General features: G+C 41.0%; 1 protein-coding gene and 1 long non-coding RNA gene across 3 annotated transcripts in view; both read left to right on the forward strand.

The window, feature by feature from the left end:
• Positions 1-10,875, forward strand: part of TESK2 (testis associated actin remodelling kinase 2) — a 610,614-nt gene that overhangs the window by 403,150 nt on the left and 196,589 nt on the right. The gene's annotated exons all lie outside the window — the stretch shown is intronic.
• The window catches only part of LOC147746877 (uncharacterized), a 10,336-nt gene continuing 617 nt past the window's right edge, over positions 1,157-10,875 (forward strand). Inside the window, exons 1-2 of the long non-coding RNA XR_015299450.1 lie at positions 1,157-5,977; positions 8,349-10,875. The exon at positions 8,349-10,875 is cut by the window's right edge and continues 617 nt beyond it. This is a non-coding gene — a long non-coding RNA (uncharacterized LOC147746877). The remainder of the gene's footprint in view (positions 5,978-8,348) is intronic.

Here is a 10,875-nt window from a genome sequence, read left to right on the forward strand (position 1 = left end):
CCTTTAGGTCCTCGACCTAAAAAGAAGGGTACAGCACTTACTTTTGCAATCAGTAACATACATAAGAAGCTACTTGGCCCAACATTTGCTCCAACAATGCAGGTCGCGCAGGCTAAAATTATCCCAACATTAACCTACGGAAGCGAGGTGCTAAAAGGATCAGACAGTGGCCAATTGGATAAAATCATCGCAAAAATCTATGGAACAGTGTTTAAGCTACCAACTCGAACATCACCGTCCCGAATCAGGCTTGAACTGGGCATCTGCAACCAACTATTGGCCAGAGCCATGAGTTTTCTAATGTGCTGTCACAAATTGAGGTTATCGAAGGAAGGCAGCCTAGCTCAACACCTATGGGCTTGTCTCAACACGAACCTATGGCGAGCAGGGCATGATTATTGGGAAAAAGGTTTAAGAACTCTAGGCCTGAATGACCTTTGGAACCTGCAAGTAAGCCAAAACTAATTTAAACGGCTTGCAAAAATAAGTGCCAAAAAACTTTCTTCAGTGGAAGACAAGGCTCGGCTAGCAAAAAGAAGTCACGACTGGATGACCTTGTAATCCTACGACCAGCTGATCCCACAGCAGTATCTAACTTAATTATTCAATGAACGAACAAAACTAAGCTGCTTAAAATTGAGAATGGGAGTCCTCAACTTGTCGTGTCACTTGCCGAAATGGAAAAGAGATCACGGCTACGAACACTGTCGACTTTGTGGGAATCATAAAAAATACATTATACACATCCTATGCCTCTGTCCAAACCTGCTACATGAAAGACGGTCCCTCTTAAGGAAACGCTGGAATATAAACATGGTTAGATCGTGCAGAGTAGCAGTCCTGGCATGCTTTGATCCTCGGAATACCAAATTAAACTGTGCCCTAGTAAGGTTTTTGGATCAAGCAGAAAAAAAAATTTGTGATGTGGCCCAAACCTGTGAACCATTAGCTTAACAACTCGGCAAGGTCCACCTGCCACTGTTATCTACACTGGACTGGAACTCACATTCTCTTTTATATGTATACTTTTAATATTTTTATATTTTGTAATTTGCAAAGGTTTTTTTAAATCGCGTAATAAAGTTCCCTTTCAGAAACGACATCCATGTGTTTGTTTCTTTAACCTATCCAGGTCGTTCTCCCTCTGCCTCTAAAATAGGGCCCTTTTAACGTATATTTACGATTCACTTGATTTAACTTTGCCATTGTCTCCAAGTCAGGTAAATTATGCAGTTTAAAAACCTTGTACAAAGTATTTTTTTATTCTGAGTATTTTAAGGTTATCAACTCTGCCCCGGCACAGTCACATAGATAGGTCAGACAAACCCCGTTATAGAGTGGTTTTACCGATTTTTAGGTTCAACTCTAACCTTGACACTGTGATGGGGAAGTGTGCGAAGATGTAAAAGATTTCGTACCATCTGCATGTATGTTTTGTTAAGATTAAGTATAGCCTTACAATTTAAAACGGGCAAGGTGTAAAATAAGAAAGGAATATGTTTCATTCTTAAAACTGTCAGCAATGATTTAATTGCTCTACCTCAAAATAGTGTGGAAAATCTTATAATTGATTTAGTGATAATAGTAGATATAAGCTTTCAGGTCAACAGATGGTTCATCCATGATAACATACTGTCAATCGTAACTCCAAGGTACTCTTATTGATTGACAGGTTCAGTTGTGACATCTCCTAAAGTCCAGGATGCAGTCCTGAGTTTCTTTCCAAACACCATGATCTTAGTTTTTGGTACATTGGGAATTAATCTGTTTTCCAAATTAGTTATTTAAAAGGTTTACTTGATATTGTCGCCCTTTTGGAGATTATGACAGGATCACCAAATTGTTTGCATAGGCCTAATGTGTCACTCCTTGCTTTTCCAACTTTGGTGGTACTCTGGATTAAGAAACTCTGATATGTTGGCAATATATGAAGAAAATAGTAAAGTGGTCAGGCAGGATACAGCCTGGTTTCAAACTGTTCTCTGTGCAGAATTTAGATGACAGAATGTTATCGTAGAGAGCCTTACTTGTAACCAAGTATCTATGTGCAGTCAACCAGGAAGTATAGTAATGATGGGTCAATCCTCGAGTTTCTGACCTTTGACCACAGTCTTTGTCAATTCACCTTATCAAAAGCTGTGGAGTAGAGTCCCTCTAGCAGGTGTGCAGAGCAGACTTATTTTTTAGCAGAAGTGTTTGTTACAATATTATCGACAGTGTAACAGCTCGGACAGAATCCCATTTAGGTCAGTGGTATTAAATGTTGTTTGTATGCCCAATGTGCAAGAGTATGTAGCAAAAAGTTTCCTCTCAAAATGTTCTATTGGGCGTTAACGTGTTGGGTCTTATTTGAGGCCCTTTTAATATATATGATGAATGCACCTTTCCACAATGCAGGAACCTATCCGGTAGAGCCTGCATTAAAAAAAAAATAGGGGGTCTAATGGTGAGCTCCAAAATGGAAGGTCAGTTAACCAAGTCTATAGGAATGCTATTCGGTCCCGCAACCTTTGAGGGGTGGGATCCTTTCATTAATTTTGCTATCTTTTTGTTAGAAATAGTGGGAAAGAAAACAAAATCTGGTGGACATTCAGATGAAGTACTTCTATAGGTCGGTAATTGTTATGTCACATTCCTTCGAAGGTGCTTGTTTTAATATGTTGCAGTGTCTTGTGATAAATTCTTTTTTGCATTAGATTTCTCCTTTATTGTAATTGTGTAATGAGTGTTGTTACTCACGTTTGGTAATTTTGTAATTAAGACGCGAACTGCTCTCTAAGATGTGTTGCCAGGTTCAAATCCATTCTTTGCTGAGCATGTTATAGGACTGTTCATATTCAAAGCGTGATCTTAATCGGCAGAGCTAATTTCTTCAGTTAGTAGCTTTATTGTTGATGAGCTCAATGTTCAATTTAAGCTTCTTTGAATGTACCACTGTCATAGTTATTTGCCGTATACCTCAATTCTAACTAGTTTAATAAAATTTATCTTCTGGAGGAAGCAGGGGTCATGATCACTTCCGTCCTCTGTATTAGTTCAAAGCTCTTACAAGTTTGAAAATTAGAATAGTGAATGAGAGTGTAATCAATCAAGGTGTGTGCATGTAGGTTTAGCTGGCTTGTTATTTGATAGTCTTCCAATGAGTGACCTGTAACCTGAATCTGGGAGAAGACTGTTGGTATATCTGTTAGGTAGGGTTGGACGCTTAATCTTCCCTAACAATTTTTACTGGTTGCAGGGATGGTATAGCTTTGATCCAGAGCCTCAGAGCTTAGGGTAGAGGATACTGGTGGCAAAAGATTTCGATTAAAGTCCCTAGTTATGTTGATGAATAGCCAGACATTTTTCCAATAAGGAAGGCAAGCTCATCATAGTATTTGTTTGCTTTTCAAAAGGTGCAAGGGAAAGTAGACATTTATGATCAAAACGTTGTTAGCATTACATTGTTTTAATAAAACTACTAGTATATAATCGGTAGTCTATTTAAGTGTGATACTTTTCATGTTGTTTACTAATCATTATCAAAAACCCCCACTAGGTCTCCCCAAATCATTCTACCTTGCCAAGATTTCATGGGTAATAAAATGAGTTGTCAATAAGTTTGACAGCGTTCATGTATACACACCACACAATGGTTGTTAAACATTGCTAACAAGTTTTCCCCGTTAGATTTTAATGTCTTTCAAACTTTCCACGATAAGTTCCCTAAGGGAACATTTCAAACTTCTAGAATCATCAGGTATTGTAGTTAATGGTTAAGACTGGCAGCTGACTTTGTTCACGAGAGTCCTCAGTCCCAAGGTTATTGCTTACTCATTTGATAAAGATCCATTGATTGTAATGTTTAGATTTACAAACATAGTGTTTAAGTTGGGGTGTTTATACTTTGGGATGGTCGGCTGTAGGGAGATTAAAGATGTAATATGTTTTCTATCCCTGAGCAAGTGTGGACATTTTGTCTCTTCCACTTGTGTAACCATAATCCCCCAGTTTGCGGAATATTTTTTTCTGCGCCCACATTTTTGGATCTGATACTGACAAGATTGTCCTGGTGGTTTCACCATGGTTTTGAAGGAAGCACACATTTAACAGGGTTTTAGAGTCAACATCTTTTAGTACATGAAAAGAATTATTAGTTTTAGGATGTTTTGACGCTTTAATATGTCATGAAAACCTTCTGATATGAAAAAGGGTGTGAAGTCTACTTTACACATATCCTGGTTGGCATAGTGTGCGACTTGGATTTAAGCACTAGTTGCTCTATCTAATTCACTTAGGGCCATGAGCTGCCCTTGTGACTCAAGAGCACAGACTCTGCTTGGTTTTCGCAAATGAGGGGTGCTTCCTCTGAGACCAATATTCAATCAGGTGTCTGTTGGTTCTATTGTACCATGGACAAGATTTGGGTTTATTGAAGCTAGTGTATCCTGGGTGGAGCTACTAGTGATTTGGTTATCTCTGCAACGCAATCCATTACATAAGTTCCACCGTGTTTTTTTTTGTTTGCCTGGGGATCAGTATTGCAGCTCCCTTTGTTACTTTGGCACTTGCTAAGGGCAATCCTGATTTCAGAACCTCACGGTAAGCCGATTGGATGTTTACTGTTGAGGTAACAGTGGCTCTTGGTGGTAATGTGGTGGAAGAAATGAAAGTTGACCAATCCCTTTCAGTGAGGGCTGCTGTTATTGCTGCAAGTGTTCTTAAATGGGGATCATTAAGAGTTGGAGGCCAGGTCTACATTCATTCTTTTTTTAGAAAGACCACCTGATAATAATGTAGCAGGCAGGACCATATCCGTTATGATAGATGCTCCTGAGTTCCCAGCAGATGTAGTAGAGTTGGTCTTACTTATGTTTCAGGGACCTTTTCAAAGTTGGTTTATTAAATATAGGAACATTTTCCACTATTTGAATGAGAGTTTTGATCTGGCTTTACCGCATTTATGAGTGGACTTTTTTAAAGTATTTTTATTTTTTCTGATCTTTTTTGCTTAAATCTGGAACAAAGCCTTCCGAGGTTTCTTCCCGAAGTGTCAAACTTCCTCTGAACTCAGATATTTGAAATGCTAATGATTGTTGATCTGTTAAAGATTTATCGTGCTGGAAATCTGGTCTGTCTTGTATAATTGATTTACTACTTACAGTGCTCAGTCTCCCATTTATTGTGCTTTTGAAAAGCTGGTTCACTAACAATACCAGTTTCTGAGTTTAAAACAGACTGGGTCTGTGGCAACAGAGTCATAATCGTACCTGCTACCAGGTTCTTGACCTTTATTGGAAGTAGTTGTATCAGGTCGACAATGGCATCTCATCTAATCCTTGCAAATGATTTGAGGCCGATAACAGTTTCTTCAAGCTTTGTTTAATTGAGGATATCCTTTTGGAGTGGTCTTTCATTGGCAGCTCCTTAATAATCAGATTTAACAATGTAACCTGCCCGGACAATAGTGGTGATTGATTAGTTAGCATGTCAGACTTTTGTGTCAGTCTTACTAATTGCCCCATTGCTGCAGCACTGGATTAGTCGAGGGCGTATTCTCCTCTTTATATTTTTTTTTTACTTGTTACTTGATCGATAAGTGACCTGAATTTTACCTTGACGTTTGCTGGCACATGAGTTGGGTAATCTGTTTCCCTTGATTTTCCAACCCCTGTAGTTGATTTAGCGTTATTGAACTTTCAAATGAGTTCACCATTATTTTAATATAATTATGTTCATAGCCCGACATCCTTACTGCAGTTGAATCATCGTGGCCATAAACAGAGTTATCTATTAACGAGGAAGCATGGAAACCAATTCTAAGATCGCGTGCTCTCCTTAAGAGGTATTCATAAAAGATGGAGGTAAAGATATTTCTTCAACTGTGGTAATTACATAAGGATTCTTATTAGGTACTAGTGCATCATGGACTGGTTCCAATGGAACCCCCCTCACTGCTAAAGGGCACACGTTGGGGGTACACGCAGGTGGACAGCATGTTATGTTATGTTATGTTATTTATTATTTGTTAAGCGCTCATACGCCCAAGGGCTTCTTGGCGCTGGTGAGAGAGTCAAACATAACAATACATAGAAGAAATACAATCACTGTTTACAATAAGCCTGAGACAAAAGAAAAGTTTTAAATGCCTTCCTAAAGGCAAGGAGGTCCTTACTGTGTCGCAGAGTCAAAGGGAGGGAATTCCACAATGAAGCAGCTAAAAATTGAAAACTGCTGCCTCCCTGACGTTTCTTTTTGAAACGAGGGACCTCAAGTAGGTCTTTGTGGATTGATCTCAAGCTGCGCAAGGGTTTGTATTTGCGCAGTAGTAGTCTAAGGAACATGGGACCCTTACCCTCCAAAGCCTTGAACACAATACAGCCCACCTTGAATGTAGCTCTCTGTTCCACAGGCAGCCAGTGCAAAGTCTCTAGTCCATGTCTAATTGATTCCCACTTCGGGACTTTGCAGATAAGTCTCGCAGCTTGATTTTGCAAGTATTGCAATCTTTTAAGTTGGCCAATAGGCGCCCCCAAATAGAGGCCATTTGAGAAATCGATGTGAGATAGGACTAGAGCACTAACTGTCTGAATTAAGGCCAAACCTGTAAGGAGATGTGCTATTTTCTTGATCTTCCTCAGTTGAAAAAACCCAGAGGAGACCACAGTTCCGACTTGACTTTCCAAGGTAAGATCCTCACTAAGTCACTCCCAAACTTTTTACTGTACGGGATTTTTTTGGGGGCGAGCCCATGTCCGACGGCCAAAAGCTAGGACTCCAACTGATCTCACTCTTCCCAGGTAGAATGAGCTCAGTTTTTCCCGGATTTAACTTAAGGTGGTTTAGGGACATCCACCTCTGGATAAAAGACATAGTTGCTCGAAATTCCTCGGCAGCATTGTGAGAATTTAGCACAAAAACCAACTGCAGGTCGTCTGCATAATTATATACATCAACCTTAAACTCTCGTAGGGAGAACAACAGAGGCTGCATATACAAATTAAATTATAAAGGGGACAAGGAGGATCCTTGAGGAACCCCACAAAAGGAAATGTTTTTAGGGGCTGTGAAAGAACCCAGTCGAACCGATTGGGTACGTCCTGAAATAAAGGACTTGAGCCAGGCCAAGGCCAAGTCCCGAAGACCGGCCTGTTCGACACGGTTGACCAGGATGGTATAGTCAACCGTGTCGAACGCGGCAGACAGGTCCAATAACACCAAAGCCTGGTGCAAGTCCCTGTCTGCGTTAGACCTTAAAGTATTCTGAACGGCCAATATCACTGCCTCAGTAGAGTGACCGGGCCGGAAACCTGCCTGGTTGGGTTGTAAATAGCCAGAGGCTTCCACAAAACTTGATAGGCAGTTGGTTACATGTGCCTCCAATATTTTAGATAAATAAGGCAGTAGCGATATTGGTCTATAATTAGAAAGGTCTGAGGAGTCAATGCCAGGTTTCTTTTTTAAAGGGATCAATAAGGCCTGTTTGAAACTATTAGGAACATTCCCTGACATGAGGGAGTTATTAAGCAGAGGAATCAGGCTACTTGGGAATGCCCGACCAATTTCTCTCATTACTTGGGGAGGGCAGACATCCTGAGAAGATCCTGATTTAACTCTAGTGAGCAAATCTTGAAGGGTTTGGTCAGTGATTAAGGGGAAGGAATGCAAAGTAAGAGGGTTTAAAAAGGTATCATCTATCGGGACACAAACTGGAAGCTTGGATAGAGTATCCTTAATCAACACTATTTTATCATTAAAATAGTCATTCAGCGAGTTGCAGAGCAATTGTGAGGGGACAACCGGGGGAGAAGTTCTCTCATCATTACACAGCTCAGTCACGATCCTGAAAATTTCTTTCGACTTATTAGTCGCGTTAAGTATTTTAGAAGAGAAATAAGCAGTTTTGTGAGTGTGCAACGTCTTTTGGTAGGCTTTACGAGTTGAACAGTATGCGATCCTTGCTTGAGGACAGTAATTAGTACGCCATGTTCTCTCTTGCTGCCTCACTTCAAGTTTTAATTTCCTCAACTCCGGCGTGAACCACTTATGTGCGTCCGCGCCGCGTGAGTTATCAAAGCGAGTGAGGGGGACACAGACATTAATGGCCGAATTTAGCCAATCTTGAAGCCTACAATCGGCTATCTCCACATCTGAGCTCTGCTCTGGCAGAGTAGACTTTAACAAATTTAAAAAAGCTGACATGTCCAACGAGGACCATTTCCGAGTCAGACTGGTAGCCTTCAGCTTAAATTGAAGAGCTTTCACAACACAAAATGAGAAACTAATGGTAAAATGATCAGACCAGCTACAAGGTTTAATATCAATAAAATCGATAGCTAGATTCAGTGACCAAAGTTGATCGATTTGAGTTGACTATTTTCACAGGGTGGACACCGTCCAAGAAGTTGGGGCCCCACTGAAAAATATGCTGAATTCGTCCCAGTGTAATTTGCAAACACCGGGACACATGCAGCAGCGCCTGCACGTTGTCTGCTTTTCATCTGCAACACGCAACAACGTGCCAGCGGGGAGGTCATATTAGACTCCTGCTGGGGCCATAACAAAGGCCGAATTTGAGGGGTCATCAGGCCTCCTTTTGTTCGAGTCTCCTGGTGGGAGCATTCAGGAACCTCACACATGCTGCAAATGAAGCGGAGGGGAAACAAAGGTTCAAACCTTGTTAGCTCTTCACACATACTTAAGAATGGCAGCTTTTCTCTTTGTTCAGGCTCTGTTTACAACACTGTAAGAATGTCAGATGTGTTCTTTCCAACTATTTACATAAAATAAAAAGCATTTATATAATGCTTACAACCCCTGAGGAAGCGTTGTAATAATTTAAGTATCACTGTTTTTTCTTGTAAACCACTATGGGTAGAGGAAGTTTACGCTGACAAAAGGCAACATTGTTTTATGTGTTGCTTACAAAATGTGAATCTTCTGCCTAAATCAGGAAGGTTTCCCTTTGTACTCAACGTGCTCCAATGTACTCATGATACACATGTTAAACATATATGTTAGGGCTTAAGATCTGATGTCACGCCCCGCGATTCACGCCCCGCGATGCCACTTGCATACTGATTAGTCCCCCACTTCTGTTTTTTTAGGACTTGTGCCCTGGTCCTGAGACCAGACTTGGAGCACAATGGTTTGCTTAATGTATGCCTGGTATCCTTAGACATTCGGGGACCAATTGGTGTTTGGTTTTACTAGGTTCAAAATTTCGAATGAGTCCACATATTCCTCTCTAGGGTGGTTTTATGCATGATAGTTTGAGCTCCAGCTGTATCTGGCGAATGCAACACAGGCTTCACAGCTGAACCTTTAGATCTACTTGAAGTTTACAAATGTTGGTTACATGTGTGGTGAACACTACATTTAGTTGAGCAAATTCTCATTGCTCTTAACTGCTGAGCACTTGTTTAGTGGGGAAAACACTTACAGTAACCACTATATACGGTCTCGCCCCCACTGACCATTAATTAAGAGCAGTATCTTCCTCCACCTCATGAGTGAAAACTGGCTGTTGCTTTTCATCTTTCACAAGCAGTTATTGCTTTTTAAACACTTGGAGAGGGTGGGCAAATAAATAATGGCGAAAGGTCGTTAGAGCATACACTAGTAAATGTAAGGGTGATATAAAATGAAAGTGAAAGAGGTGACCTTTAAATCTCCAATACCTTTTCATTGTCTCAAATTCTAGGTAAAAAAGACTGAAGTGTTTGGGTTCAAGCCTCATTCACATATACATGAATGTATAGTTAAACTGCTTAGCTGGATGGAGTAGTCTTTAGAATCATGTAGTTTTATGATGTAATTTTCATTATTTTTAAATTCAACGATTTAATGTATAATGTGTGATGTTTCTGCATGTGAATGATACTTTGTTGATCGAATAAACTACTACTACTAGGCTTTAGCTTGGTTGGGAGCAATTACAAGCTTGCACTTGTACCTCCCAGACTCCAGTGGGCCTATCCTCCTTGCCTTCCTTACGGTACTAGTTATGTCTCCCCTAGCAGGTAGCTGCTGGCACAATAAAAAGGAAGGAGGCGGTGGGAGGGCCACCCGTTTAACAATCCGCACCAGCACCTAGGCTGGCTTCCTCCGCGCACCTTGACCCTGTACCCTGTGGTGCTTAACCCCCTAAGCTACAGCTATGCTTCCTCACCGCTGCTCCTCCTCACTACCATGCCGGATGGCGGATTCCTCCTGAACCCGTTCCTGCTTCGGCTTTGGCCACTTGGGCTGCTCGTCTTAACCTATTTAGACCCCCTCCCCCCGAGCAGAGCAGTGAAGGGCCAACTACTGTCCAAGCTTCAGAAACTTCTGAGGCGGCACGGGGGGTGACGCTGGAGAGCAGCACGTCTGCGAGTCACCTGTTTGTCACAAGAGAAGCCGTATCAGGAAATAGGAGCTGAAGAATGGCTGTTTTCCCTCCTTTGTGGCCTCAGTTGAGTCTTTGTGATTGGCCTTTGCATATCTGCTTCCTTGGGCCTTGCACATGGCTGTGTTGGCTACTTTAGGTCTTTGTATCAAATCTAGTGCATGTCTTACTGGCATTTTTTGTGTTCAGTAGCAAGGGTGACCTAATGTAGTTGAATTGTTTATTATAATTCTGCTTTATAGTTGTGAGTCCAGATAACCAGATATATTTTTGTAGAAGATAATAAAAAGACCAAAGAATTTCATGATTAATCCTCGTTAAACCTTTAAACACATACACACAGATTTGGCCACATCTTCTGCCCAAAACTTGTTGATCCTGGGGTTAACACGCGCACCGCTGAACCCCTCTGAAATGTGCAGGTTGACCCTTTGATTTTTGGTATCTTGTCCAAATGCCATAAATGCACATAACCGAAACATGAATGGCCAGAAACTTGTCAGCTTGTC

Source organism: Lissotriton vulgaris, chromosome 1_1, assembly GCF_964263255.1.
Source record: "Lissotriton vulgaris chromosome 1_1, aLisVul1.2, whole genome shotgun sequence".
In the NCBI taxonomy this organism is placed as follows: Eukaryota; Metazoa; Chordata; class Amphibia; order Caudata; family Salamandridae; genus Lissotriton; species Lissotriton vulgaris.